Raw genomic sequence first — 14816 nt, forward strand, 5'->3', positions numbered from 1 at the left:
TCACATGTGCTAAATTACGAGCCACTGCAGTTGACATCGAACTTGTCTTTCGAAGAAAGGCCTACTCTGATTCTGGATAGAAAAAAAAGGAGACTTTGGAACAAAGTTATTCAAATGGACAAGGTTAAGTGGCTGAATCATTCGGAGAAAGAAGCTACTTGGGAGACTGAGAATGAGACTGAGATGAGGAGTCGCTACCCGGAGTTATTCGGTGAGTTTTAAATTTCGAGAACGAAATTCTAATTAGGGGAGGAGGTATTGTAAGATCCAAAAATGCTATGACGTAATCCAACTGCATGCAAATCTAAGAAAAATAAAAAATACTTAGTTAAATATTTTAATTGCATTAAATTTATGACTAAAAGCATGTTTTTATGTTTAAGTAGAAAGTTTTATCTGATTGTTGAATATATGGCTTTTAACGTGTTTCGATTCTCGATCGAGAAACAAAGACCGGGACTGGTTAAGGAAAATGCTTTTTTTAAATAATTATTTTTAATTATTTAATATATGATGTAATTAATATGTGATTTTCGAAAATAGGGTGTTTTAGGATATTTTTACATGCCGAGTCATTATTTAAAACCGATAATCGATTTTTGGCAAAATTAAGGACTTTTTGAGGGATCAGGTAATATTTTTGAAAATTTATCAAAACGAAATATTTTATGTACACGTTATTGGGCTTGATGGGCCTTTTATAGTAGGATTTTGGGCCAATGTCACTACCTTTTAATATTTTAAAGTTTAAGCCCATTATCCCATCATTCTTTTTATTATTTTCACTCAAAACCTTAGGCTTTCTCCCCAACACTCTCAGGGCAGCACACAGTAGTTTTTTTGCCACGGTTTTTCAAGGGAATTCTTAAGGAATGTTGTCCCGTCCCTCCACTGTTCGTCTCTCGTATCATTTGTGCAAATTTTCGAGCGTTTAGACGCAAAGACATGCCCTATACACTCGTTTTCTCATAATTCATATCAATATATGTTTATTTGTGTGTTTGTGCATAAAAATGGCGGATCTACTGATATATGCATGTATGGAACGAATTTACATGGAAAACATATCGTTTCTTCTATGTATCTCACGTTTTTGGCATGTATTGTAGGGGTTGCTAGGTCTTGTTGTTTAAGAGTCGTTTTACAAATGGTTGAAGGTGTTTTTGATACAGGGATCAAATCTTGAACAGGTAGTGTAGAGGGCTGACTACGATCTCATTGTTTGGAAGAGTTATGGGCTCGATCGGGTTTGGTGAGGGGGGAGACTATGCTCAGGTCTGTTCTAGGCCATGGTTCAGGCTCTGGTGGGTTTGAGTCGGGGTCCTAGATGGTCGGTGCAGGGCTGGCTCGAAGGATTAGTGGCAGGTGCATGGCTAGGGCGCGAGCAACCCCTTATCGCACAAGGGTTAGTTGAACCATGCATGTCCTCGTGCATGGGGTTGTAGCCAGATGCTAGGTTGGTACAGGAGGGTTTAGTCTTGGACTTAGGTTGGTTGGTTTGGGTCTAATCTCTATGGTTTTGGGCTAGAGTCGAAATTTGAGGCTAATGAAATGCTAGGGTTTTCGGCCCATAAGTGCAGAGTTTTCTAGCAGAGTTTCAGAGGTTTTCAAAGGTCTTAAGTAGTCTGGTTTAGGTATGTTAATGTTTGGTTAGGTATTATTAAGCCATGGTAAAAGTTTGGGAAATATTGGGTGAGTTTCGGGTTGATTGTGGTTAAAACCGGGACTCCGGTCTGAGTTTTAAAATTAATTATGAAACTTAGACAAAGGGCTTAAGTTTATGTCTAAGAAATGATTAAGAATGTGTTTTAAGGTGTTTTGGTAAGCCTGGATGGAATCGGGTCGAAATTCTAAGGTCCAAATGGAAAATGGTCGAGTTAGGGTTTGTTGGAACATTTCATGTTCGCAATCTTTACTTAATTTTGATGTTAAAAAAACTTGTTATTTTGTTACTAATGATCTACCTTAGTGTGCAGAAGCTAGGATCAGTAACGAGCTGTCTATATCACAAACTGAAGACGTCAAACTAAAACCGCTAGCTGAATCAGTTCAATTGATATTTCAAGAGCAGTTCTACTCACTGTCCAGCTGATAGGTAGTTCAGCAAAAGAACCTCAGAAGCCCGGCTAGCTGATGGAGTGTTCAACTGATGAAGAACCCAGCTGACCAGTTCAACTGAACAAGAGTGAAATCAGTTCATCTGATGAGTCAACTGATTTCACTAGCCCAACTGAAGATCAGTTCAGTTGACCAGTTCGAAGCATCAGTTAGAATCATTCAGTTACAGATCTAGACAAACTTAGTCAAGTGGATTCCAGCTATGCAAAAAGGTACAAAAGAAATTGTCCAGTCAAAGGACAATAATGAACGTTGCATTAGAGCATTAAAGACAAATGTTCCAGAAGGGCAGTCGAAAAGTCGAGACACAAAGTCCAATGAGCCAGTTCAAAATACAACGGATACAATAAATGAGTCTCACTGTACGTTCAAAGCTTCGAGCCTATATATAGAAGATCAGTGAATACTCAACATAATCACTATACACACACAAGACGCAGCAACAAGAAAATATACAAGTGTGTGAAAAACAAAGGGCACACATATTTCTCATCAGCTTTCTAGAATCATTCAGCCCAGTTGCGAGGGATTCATTCATAGATATCTGTTTAGCTTAGAAGCATATCTCCCTCAGTGTGTGAGAACACCTTTGTTCAGTTTTCACACATATGCACACACACCACCACCCAAAACAAATTCTTGCACAAAGACATTAAACTTGTGTATGTATTCTTTGACACACAGACGTTAAAGAAGTGTTGGATGGAAGGTGCTGCCTTCAATATAGACTAGGAGTTTAGTTAGACAGTGGGTAAGTCCGAAGCTGGGTGGATTTGTACAAGTTGTTGTATAATTCAAAGTCTTCTAGTGGATCCTACTCGAGGAGGTAGAAGGGGTGACGTAGAAGCAGTTGAAGTCTCCGAACATCCATAAACATATCTTGTGTTCTTAACTGATTAACTGTTGCTTTTAAACTGCTTTGATCAGCAAGATTATCCGTCAGTTCATGTGTTACCATAACTGAACTGATGTATGTGAAAACTGATTTCCTTCATTTCAGTTATTCAGTTCACATAAGTTAAAATGCTTTCAAATATAACAGCTTTCTTCACGAAGGATTACTTCGGGTATCTTTCGCTTGGTTATTAACCAAACCCGATTTAATTCATCGGTGTTAACATTTTTAGAACACGAGATATTACAGCTCATTGGAGAATATCGTGTTTGGCACGATCCTTCAGGGTTTCAGGGGCAAAATGGTCATTTTACACCTGAATTATGTTAACAGTCCTGAGTGTCCTGATAACTAAAAGTTTATGTGTTGGAACATTTCATGTTTGCAATCTTGATTTTGATGTTAACAAAACTTGTTATTGTATTTCTAACATATTTACTCATGTGTGAAATTGCAAACACAAGAAGCAAATTGAAACTGAATTTCTGACGAGCTTCGGTTTTTTGATGATATCTCCCAGCTGGATGATTCAAATGACAATTCTCCAACTTGACTTAACAGAAAAAAATTTTGGAACAAGTCGTATTTCACGTCAGTTGGGCAAAATCGGATGTTATCAAGGTCGAACTTATCGCTGAATTACCGAACTGATTGCACGAAAACAGCAATAAGTTGGGTTTTAGTAGTTGCGGTATTTTGGTTATATCTCTCTGCTCGGTTATCAAAATGAAGCGATTTAGTATGCATTGGAAAGATAAGACATGATCCACAAATCATCTTTAGAAGTCAAAGTCTGAATCGAAGCTTAAGATACTGATAATTGACGATGCAACTACTGGTTCTGCACAAACTGAAATCAGCTAGGCTGATTTCATCATACCAGTTGAAACTGAATCAGACCAACTGAACTGAACCAGCTGCTGGCCAACTGAAACAGTTGAACTGGACCAGACCAACTGCAACTGAACCAGTTGACCAGTTGACAAGAGTTGACCACTCGGGAAAATTTTCAGCAAGGCGAATTTGACTGTTGCAATTTCAGAAACAGTACAGAAACTTTCCAAACGGTCATATTCTTGTATCTAACATATATATCATTGTTGGAGCCTATAAATACAACATCTTGAAGATAAAACAAGAGATTTTGAAGGGGATTTAAAGCATGGGCAGTTAGCATGAAAAAATCAGCTAGTTGAGAGCACAAGCCCTTGTGTGAGGATATATTTGAGATGTACACTGTAAATGATAAATTTCTCACACACAATCACTCACACATATACAATAGAGTTGAAATTAAAATATTAGTTGAGTGAGTCTTCACACAAAGAAGTAAAACAACGTGTTTGTAGTCTTTTCATATGAGACATTAAACAATATGCTGATTGTGAGGTGCTGCCTGCAATATTGAGTGCTAGGAGTTTCAATTAGGAAAGAGATAAGTCCTAAGTTGAAATAGGTTTGTACAAGGTGTTGTATAAATCAAAGTCTTCTAGTGGATCATTCCCAAGGGGAAGAAGGGGTGACGTAGGAGCATTTGAAGCCTCCGAACATCCATAAACAAATTCGTGTCTATTTGTTTATTGCATTTACTTATCATTTCCATCATTTTAAAGATGTATTTTTGAAGCATTTTATGTGTTCTTCAAATATCATATATTGGATACCAAGTGTTTGATAAAATGCTTCAACTAAAATATTTTTACTCATTCAACTAGCATATATTTTAAATGGTTTACAAATGTTTAATCAATTTCTACGAAGGATTATTTCGAGTGTCTTCCACTTGGTTTGAAAACCTAACTCGATTTAATTCATCGGTGTTCAATATTTCAAGAACCGAGCTAATGTAGCTCAACGATTATCCCCCTAACCAATCCTCTCAAGTGGTATTAGAGCAATTGAATCTTGTTTCTGAATATTTCTCATCTACAAAATCTGATTACCATGTCTTCCTTCAACAAAATTCTAATGTTCTCGAGAAAAGAGTTTGATGACTGGAAATTTAGAATGCATGCTCATCTAACTACACATGATGATGACATGTGGTACATTATCACTGACGAACCCATGAAAATAATGAAAGCCAATACTGTAGTGGCAATAACTGATGGTGCACTCCATCGTATTGAAAAGCCCAGAAAAGAATGGACTGCAGAAGATAAGAGGAAAGCCAACCTAGACAATTTGGCTAAAGATATTCTGTATAAAACCTTGGATAAGGTGACATTCAGTAAGATCAAGATCTGGAAAACAACAAAGGAAATTTGGGAGAAATTAATCCAGCTGTGCGAAGACAATGAATAGATTAAAGATAACAAACTATCTGTTGTTGTTTAGAAGTTTGACAATATCAAAATGAAAACTGAAGAATCTATGAATGAATATGATGAGAGAGTCGGCGACATCATAAATGAACTGAATGCACTTGGAAAAGTGTGTTCAAACAAAGATGTTGCGCTAAAGGTGGTACGAGGTCTTTCCAAGGAATGAGATGTTAAAACCATGGCCATGAGAGAATAAAAGGACCTGAATAAGGTCGAACTTCATGATTTATTTGCTGATTTAAAAGCCTACGAGTTTGAGATGCAAACAAGAGAAAGAGAACCTTCTACACCAGCAGTTACTACTGCCCTAAGTGCTCACAAAATGGAACCAACAGGTTCAATTGAGAAATCTGCTGATCAACTAAGTAAGGACGCAATGTCATTATTTTTAAGGAAATTTGGAAAATTCATGAGGACAAATCACGGTTCTTACCAACGAAACTATCAGAAGAGCAATTCCAAGGAAGAACCAAACTCTTGCTTCAACTGTGGGAAGCAAGACCATTTTATTGCTGACTGTACAAAACCAAAGAAGGACAACAGACATTAAACTGATAAAGGAAAGAAATCAGTTGAAAACAAGAGAAGAGATAGGAATGATAAAAGATCATTCAAGAAGAAGCATGAAGTTCTTCTTGGTGAAGAAAGAAAACCTAAATGGGCATAAATTGACAGTGAAAAGTCAGATTCTGAAAGCTCAGTCAGTTCAAGTGTTGATGAAGAAGAAGTTAAATGCTTGATGGTAAATGAGGCAGAACTGGCGTCAACAAGCGAACAAGTATTTGACTTCAGCTCTACTGACTTTACACAAGAAGAACTCATAGACACTTTGCATGACATGGTGAATGAGTATCACAAGCTTGCTTGCTCATTCGAAAAAGCTAAAACTGAGCAAACACATCACATAGACAACAAAACTGAAACTGACGAGTCAGTTGAAATGTTGAGTCTAAGAAGGGAGATTGCCAAACAAAAAGCTGAAATGAGCGAAAGTCAATCTTTGATTCATTAGTTGAGAAACGAAATTTCAAAACAAACTGATTTGATTCAAGCTTGGAATAAATCATCGGTCACGTTGACTACTACAACAAAAACGCTAAAAGACAACGGATTTTATCCGTTGTCGTAGGTCATTTAAAACTATTGTAACTGAAAGTGTTGTTGAAAGTGCATTCAACGACAACGGTTTTAAACCGTTATCTTTTAGTACCAACGACAACATTTTCGCAACGGTTTTAAACCTTAGTCTTTTAGTACCAACAACAATAGTTTTGCAACGGTTTTAAACCGCTGTACTTTAATACCAACCACAACAGTTTTGCAATGGTTTTAAACTCTTTTCATTTAATAACAACGGCAACAGTTTCGCAACGTTTAAAGACCGTTGTCTTTTAGCACGATTGACAACAGTTTTGCAACGGTTTTAGCCCGTTGTCATTATATATCAACGACAATAGTTTCGCCACGTTTGGAACCGTTGTTTTTTAACACAATCGACAACAGTTTTGCAACACCTAAAAACCGTAGTGTTTTGTTGAATCTACAATAATTAAAACTGTTGTCTTTAAATTTTCTTTACTAGAATTCAAAATTGTTATCTTTAATGATTTTTTTCATTAGGTAAAAATTATTGTATTAAAATGTTTTTTATTTACAATATACATAATAATAATTAAACCAAAATAACAATCGAAAATAAAATATTTACCACGTTCAATCCGTGGCTATGTTATGTTCAAATTCCATCATCCAAAATATGCCAACGATTAACAAAAATTTTACAAATTTGAATTTAGCACTGCAATTGACCTTGATACATGTTCTTCATCAACGTGGCAATGTGGCAGTAGAGTCCCACAATATCAAAATTTTCCAAACAGAAAATACGGATATACTGCAATCTTTTGTCATCATCGGCCTCGATTTCCTCAAACCTCATCAACATTTTTGCATCAAAAACTTCTCATGCCATTTCATCCCTGGAAATAATCCACAAATAGAAAGCCCATTAAAACCCCATGTAAGAGACGAGATTGCAAGCAAAGACATGCACTGGAAACACAGCTAACACAAATGGTGCATAGAGACGATAATACATTTTTTTCCCATAATAAATATATCCCACACATTGGAATTTGAAAGCTAAGTGAATTTTGACCTTCTATACAACATATCAAATTAGTTAATGATATCAAACTAAATCCAGATATTGCGGACTATGTAACGTACTGTACTTTTAAACTGTTTTAAAATTTGCGAAAAAATAAAAATTTTCTTAAACGAGTAATAAACTTTCAAATTCCATTAAAATAACCTGCTTGTCTAAAACATTTGAAATAAAAAAACACTACAACCAAGTTTGTCAAAAGTAATAATTGTTTAAACATCATAAACCACTTCATGAAAATCAGAGTATTTGAAACAACATGCATAAAAGTATTCATAAAAACATGGGCGGTCCTCGGGTTTAGCCTCCTACGCAGTCCAAGCCGGCTCATTGGTCCCCACCCCTCGTCTCATCAAATTCATCCTCACCTACATCGATCAAGTCTAGTGAGTCTAAAGACTCAACATATATAAACTGGAAATAACAAGTAATACGTAATAAAACCACATGCATCTTTAAAATAGAGCGTACATACTTGAAACTTGAACGTAGCAACATAAACATTCTTGAAACTTGAACGCAATAGCATAAACGTAGACGTGCCATCATCATAAAACTTTTCATCAACATGCTTGCATCGTACATACTTGAACATGCATAAACTTCATCATTTTGCGTAGAGATATGTTTCAAAGCAAGTGACCCATACATAAATGCACCTGATCAGACTAAACCACAGTACTGGGCTGGCAGGGAAAGTACACTGCCACATACATGAGATCTCCGATCATGCTTTATCGGGTGGATTGGTCCCTGGTCATGCTTTACCGCTTTCCAATCCTGATTTAAACCCGGTAATGCTTTACCGGCGTGGAGAGGTCCTCGGCCACGTTCACCGACTTCCAAACCCGTTCATAATTTGGTCACAAGATATTTAGCATGCCTCAAAAACATAAAAATATTTTCTTTTGCACGTTGAACATACTTACTTGGCGTTGCGGGATTCGTTGGATCTCGATTGGGGCCACTGCTGCATATACTAATATGAGTTCAAACACTTATCTTTCATAACTTAAACGTATTACTCATGCTCACACCCAAAAATGACAATTTTCCTTATGATGTTCTAAATCTCTCGGGACTTGACCTCGTTTCATCATACTAAATCACGACATCAAACTCCAAAACAATCCCTATTTTTTTTTAAAAGGAAGAAGCGGACCCTGTGTAAGGGTCTGGGTTGGGGTCCGTGTAGGTGTTGGAAATTCACAACTCGAAGGAAAAAGGGCACGGACCCTGTGTCAGGGTCCGGCCAAGGGTCCGTGTACATGCTGGAACTGTAAACCAACGGAGAAACACTACACTTATGGCTTATTCCTCAAAACTCGATCATACTGACCGTGAACCTACGCCACGAGACCCATCCTAGGATTCTACGACATTAACACAAACCCATACAAACGCCACAAAAAACGACGCACTCCAAACAACCCAACACAACCCATAAACATGAAATTTTTACACGAAAACGCATCCTACGACTTTTAATGCAATCAATTGCCTATCGAAGCGAACCGACAAACCAAAAACTATCCCAAAATCATACTCAAAATACTTAAACACAGCAGAGATCACCCGTCGATCTCCAACGAAGCCTGCAACAATAAAACTTCAAGAACACATCAAGAACGCATTTTCAAAAAATCTTAGTTTGAGCAGTCCCACGAAAACCATCATAACTCGCTCATTTCTTATCCAAATATTTCGAATTTACTGTCAAATCGAATGTATCAAAAATTTCTACGATTTATATGTTGAAAGGTTTTCCAAAAAATCGACTAAAAAATCGCAATATTTTAAATGACAGCAAATTTTGAGTTTGGAGATCCAAAAATCATTTCAAAAGCGATCCAACCATTTTTGCTCAAACGTTTGCATAACGTACACATGTTTGTCATACAATAAACAAAAAAATTATTACTATGACAAGATCGATGCAAAAACGAAAGAATATACATGCCTTTTGATATTTAAAACTCACGATACGGCGATACCGAAGTGAAAACGGTGAGAGGGTTGATCCGAGACGATCGTGGAACGATTTTCTTGAAGAAAACCCAACGAAAATCTGCTGAAAAATTGAAGGGGGAGGGGCGGATGCTCTCTTGTTCTAAGAACCCTACTTTACTCTCAAGAATTTAAAACAAGGCAAATGAAAATGTGTGTGTGTGTCGTGCATAAGTGTGTGTAAAAGTGTGTGTGCATGAGTTTGAAAGTAATTAGGGGAAATTATGTGCTTAATTAACAACTAATTAAAATACTAACCTTACTCTAACTTTAAATAAAATCTCTTAATAAAAAAAATAAAAATGTACAAATGGCAAACCTTAAAAATTTAAAAATCATAAATCCACCTATTATTAAATTAAGCTATAAAATTGCTAAAAACTAAATAAAACATTTAAAATGCCTCAATCCTAATTTAAAATAAAGTACTATATTTTAAAATCGCCAAAATCGTCATCGGTCTCTTTTCCAAGATCCCGCATCGAGTAATCGCATGAAACATGAAATTCAAGAAAACATTTTAACGTGCATCACATAAACAAGAATAATTTAAAATAATGAAATTTCACACATTATGCATCACTAAAATCATTTTAAACTTAAATGAATAATTTAACAATTAAATAATGCATGTGTTTTACGTGTACTAATTTTGGGTTCTACATGTCTTCCCCCACTTAAATAAATTTCGTCCTCGAAACTAAATCTTACCAAACAGTTTCGGGTAGCGATTCCTCATATCTACCTCAGTCTCTCGAGTGGCCTCCTCCACTGATTGGTTTAGCCAACGGACTTTGACCAGCTTGTTCATCTTGTTCCGAAGTCTACGCTCCTGTCTGTCTAGAATTTGGACAAGTCTTTCCTCATACGACAGATCTGGAGCGAGCTGTAACGGCTCATTGCTCAAAACATGAGAAGGATTAGCTAGGTACTTCCTCATCATCGAGACGTGGAACACATTGTGTACAGCGGCCAGATTCGGCGGTAGGGCTACACGATAAGCTAGTGTCTCAACTCTATCAAGAATTTCGAACGGCCCAATAAATCTCGGACTAAGCTTGCCTCTATTCCCAAATCTCATAACACCATTCATGGGTTCTATCTTTACGAAAACGTGATCACCTACGGCAAACTCTAGATCCTTTCTCCTCTTGTCAGCATAACTCTTTTGACGACTCTGTGTGGTCTTCATCCTGTCTCGGATCCTGAACACCAATTATACAGTCTGTTGAACAATCTCTGGACCAAGTTCTGATCTCTCACCGACTTCATCCCAATGAATCGGCGATCTGAACTTCTTCCCGTACAGTGCCTCGTAGGGAGCCATACTTATTGATGGTTGAAAACTGTTGTTGTATGTAAACTCCACTAGAGGTAGCTTTGATTCCCAATTCCCATGGAAATCGATCACACAAGCTATCAAAAAATCCTCCAAAATCTGAATAACACGCTCAGACTGGCCATCTGTCTGAGGGTGGAAAGCTGTACTGAATAGCAACTTCGTCCCCATTGCTGCATGTAAACTCTCCCAAAAGGATGATGTAAACCTCGGGTCCCTGTCAGACATAACATAAACTGGGATCCCATACAATCAGACTATCTCCCTGATATAGAGTTCCACATACTACGTCATGGAGAAAGTTGTCTTGACTGGCAGGAAGTGTGCCAACTTAGTAAATCGATCCACTATAACCCAAATGGCATTGGATCCTCTGATTGACCTCGGCAAACCAACAACGAAGTCCACGGTGTTATTCTCCCACTTCCACTCGGGGATAGGGAGCAGCTTAAGCATTCATGCTGGCCTCTGATGCTCTGATTTCACTTGCTGACAAGTCAGACATTCAGATACGAATCGGTGGATGTCTTGCTTCATCCCTGGCCACCAATACAAAATCTGCAAATCCTTGTACATTTTGGTACCTCCTAGATAGATGAAATACGGAGATGTATGTGCCTCTGTCAGATTATCCTCTCTGATCGAATCAACACTAGGCAACTACATCCTTCCTCTGTATCTCACAATACCGTCGGACAGTGCGTAGAGTACACTGTAATGCCCGAGAATTTTATGATTGTAATCTGAAATGAATTATTGATTAATTGATGTGAATTTAGACGGAAAGGATTAGACCGGGAAAGACATAAAGAAGACTTGAATTATGTGCGAGGAATGAGTCTCGCGCATATGCGCGACCAAGCCAGACGCATATGCGCGGAGTAGACAGAGAACCTCGCGCATATGCGTGACCAGGACCCTCGCATATGCGCGAGATTGGCAGAGAACCTCGCGCATATGCGCAGCGATGGTGTGCGCATATGCGCGAGCTGTCGAGAAAACACGCGCCGAGGCAGAATGTCTCGCGCATATGCGCCGAGGAGGGTCGCGCATATGCGCGAGACGTGCAGTTCAAAGATAAAGCCACGTTTTGCTGCGACATGCAATATATATATATATGTATATTCCTCTTCCCTTCGGAATTGCAGCAAAAAGGAACGAGAATTCTTCCGGGAAAAGCTTCAAGTCTTTGATTCCAGAATTTGATTTGTGTTAGATCCGACCGTCTGATTTCAATCCGACTTTAGTACCATGTTTCTATCGACGAGAGCTTCAACTGGACGTAAGTTTTCTTATGTTTTGATATGATTTGAAAATTTGATATTGCAGAAATCATGATATGACTGTTATTATCTGTTCTTGAGATATTAGACATCGTATAATCAAAATCGGTTTGAAGAACGGATACCGTATGAATTTATTATGATTTTCAGAATTGATTTGATTGAGATTATACAGATTTGATATCAGATTGAGTTTATTGATCGATTATGAGTTGTTGAGATTGATATCTGTTGATTTGTATTGCTGGGTATATTGAGATTGTGCAGTTATGCCGTTGAAACAGAATTTGATTGAGTTCTGATTATACCCAGTATTGATTTAGTTGAATATTGATATTGTACTCCTCAATATTGTCATTGCCAGATTGAGTATTGACAGATTCGAATTCGAGACTTCGACTTCGTCAGATCGACAGAGAAAGGTATAAATCAATGTTGAACCGGGAGGATACGACTCGAGTTTGATTTGACTTAAGTTTCCCAAAAACCACATACTTTACTTTATTGCATTGATATTTGCAATTCATGAGGTTGATATGCTTAGTCTATTGATTTATAGCAAAGCATGTGTCGAGTCATGGGCGGATGTGCCTAGTCATTGGCGGAGGTGCCAAGTCTTTGGCGGATGTGCCAAGACACTGGATATTTGGTTTATATCGATGTTGCGTAGGAGTGGATCAGCTTCTATTGCGGAGATTTGGTATATTGTGCCAATGTCCAGGAACCGGGATCCCTAGATTAGAGATGAGTCGAGTCTGAGATGATAAGTCAGAGTTTGATTTACAGTTTTATATCGATTCATGTCTTTCAGATTTGATACATGTTGTTGATATCTGTTTAATGCTTTTATATCGGTTTATATGATTGCATGTATACATTGTTTATACTGGGATTATATTCTCACCGGAGTTATCCGGCTGTTGTTGTGTTTGTATGTGTGCATGACAACAGGTGGGACAGGATCAGGGTCACGAAGAGGATGAGAGATTCAAGTTTCGTGTGGAGATCCGGACTTAGGAGTAAATTTAATTTTCAGAACTTGATGTAATTGTTAAACACTAGTGGATCTGAATATCTGTTGTACAAGACTTGTACTTTATGTTGATATTTATATCAGACTGATTTCATTATGTTCCGCACTTATTATTTTAAAAAAAAATTTAGACTCAGACTAATTAAATGATCCTAATAATGATTAAGAAGACGAATTAGGTTCGGGTCCCCACATACACTGCCCTTAACTTCATCATTCAGTCTCAATTTCTGTAACTGCTCATCTGAAGGCTGACCTTTATGGATTCGGTCTAGCAAAGAAGACTGGACTGTCGGATTAGACAGCTTAAGAGCTTTGTCCTTAGGATAAATTTCTAACCCAAATCTCTGAATCTCTAACTGAATAGATCTCTGTACTGACAACTATGCTACGACTGCAACCGTTCTGCTCAAGGCATCTGCCACAAAATTAGCTTTCCGTGGATGGTAGCTAATCTCACAATCATAGTCTTTCACTAACTCTAACCACCGTCTCTGTCTCATATTCAGCTCTTTATGCGTGAAGAAATAATTGAGACTCTTATGATCAGTAAATATCTGGCATTTCTCGCCGTACAAGTAATGTCTCCAAATCTTCAATGCAAAGACAACGGCAGCTAACACGAGATCATGAGTCGGGTAGTTTTTCTCATGCACCTTCAACTGTCTGGAGGCATAAGCTATAACCCGACCATGCTGGATCAACACTGCGCCTAAACCAAGCTTAGATGCATCGGTGTACAACACAAAATTACCTTGCCCTAATGGCATGGCTAAGACTGGCGCTGAAATAAGAGCTTGCTTAAAATTATCAAAGCTCTTCTGACATTCAACACTTCATACGAATTTAGCATTCTTCTTGGTCAATGAGGTGAGTGGCACTGCTATCGAAAAAAATCCTTGAATAAATTTCCTATAGTAGCCTGCTAGGCCTAGGAAACTGCGGATCTTTGAAGCATTCTTCGGTTCAACTCATTCCTTAATTGCTGCTACCTTAGCTGGATCCACTTCGATACCACTGCTAGATATTATATGATCCAAAAACGCTACCTTCTCCAACCAGAATTCACACTTACTAAATTTTGCAAACAACTTGCGACTTTGCAAGACCTGCAAAACTGTACCCAAATGCTGACGGTGTTCCTCATGGATCTTCGAGTATATGAGAATGTCGTCAATGAACACTATGATGAACTGATCTAGGTAGGGCTGGAATACTCGAATCATGAGGTCCATAAATATCGTCGAAGCATTCGTCAGTCCAAATGGCATCACTAAGAACTCGTAATGCTCATACCTGGTTCTGAAGGCTTTCTTATGAACATCTGCATCTTTTACTTTCAGCTGATGATACCCTGATCGAAGATTTATCTTAGAGAACATTGTAGCTTCCTGTAACTGATCGAATAAGTCCTTTATCCTTGGAAGTGGGTATTTATTCTTGATCGTTACATTGTTCAGTTCTTGGTAATTGATACACAGCCTCATGCTCCCATCTTTTTTTCTTTACGAAGAGCACAGATGCGCCCCATTGTGAGAAACTAGGGCGGATGAATTCTTTATATAGGGAGTTCCTGAATCTGGTGCTTGATCTCTAACATCTCAGCTGGAGCTAAACGGTACGATGCTTTAGAGATTGGCACAGTGCCTG

General features: G+C 37.9%; 1 long non-coding RNA gene across 1 annotated transcript in view; it reads right to left on the reverse strand.

Annotated features, from left to right (window-relative positions):
* Nucleotides 1-7026: 7026 nt before the first annotated feature.
* The window catches only part of LOC142532069 (uncharacterized), a 32293-nt gene continuing 24503 nt past the window's right edge, over nt 7027-14816 (reverse strand). The window contains exon 3 of the long non-coding RNA XR_012816472.1: nt 7027-7316. This is a non-coding gene — a long non-coding RNA (uncharacterized LOC142532069). The remainder of the gene's footprint in view (nt 7317-14816) is intronic.

The sequence above is a fragment of the Primulina tabacum genome, chromosome 17 (assembly GCF_025594145.1).
Source record: "Primulina tabacum isolate GXHZ01 chromosome 17, ASM2559414v2, whole genome shotgun sequence".
Lineage (NCBI taxonomy): Eukaryota > Viridiplantae > Streptophyta > Magnoliopsida > Lamiales > Gesneriaceae > Primulina > Primulina tabacum.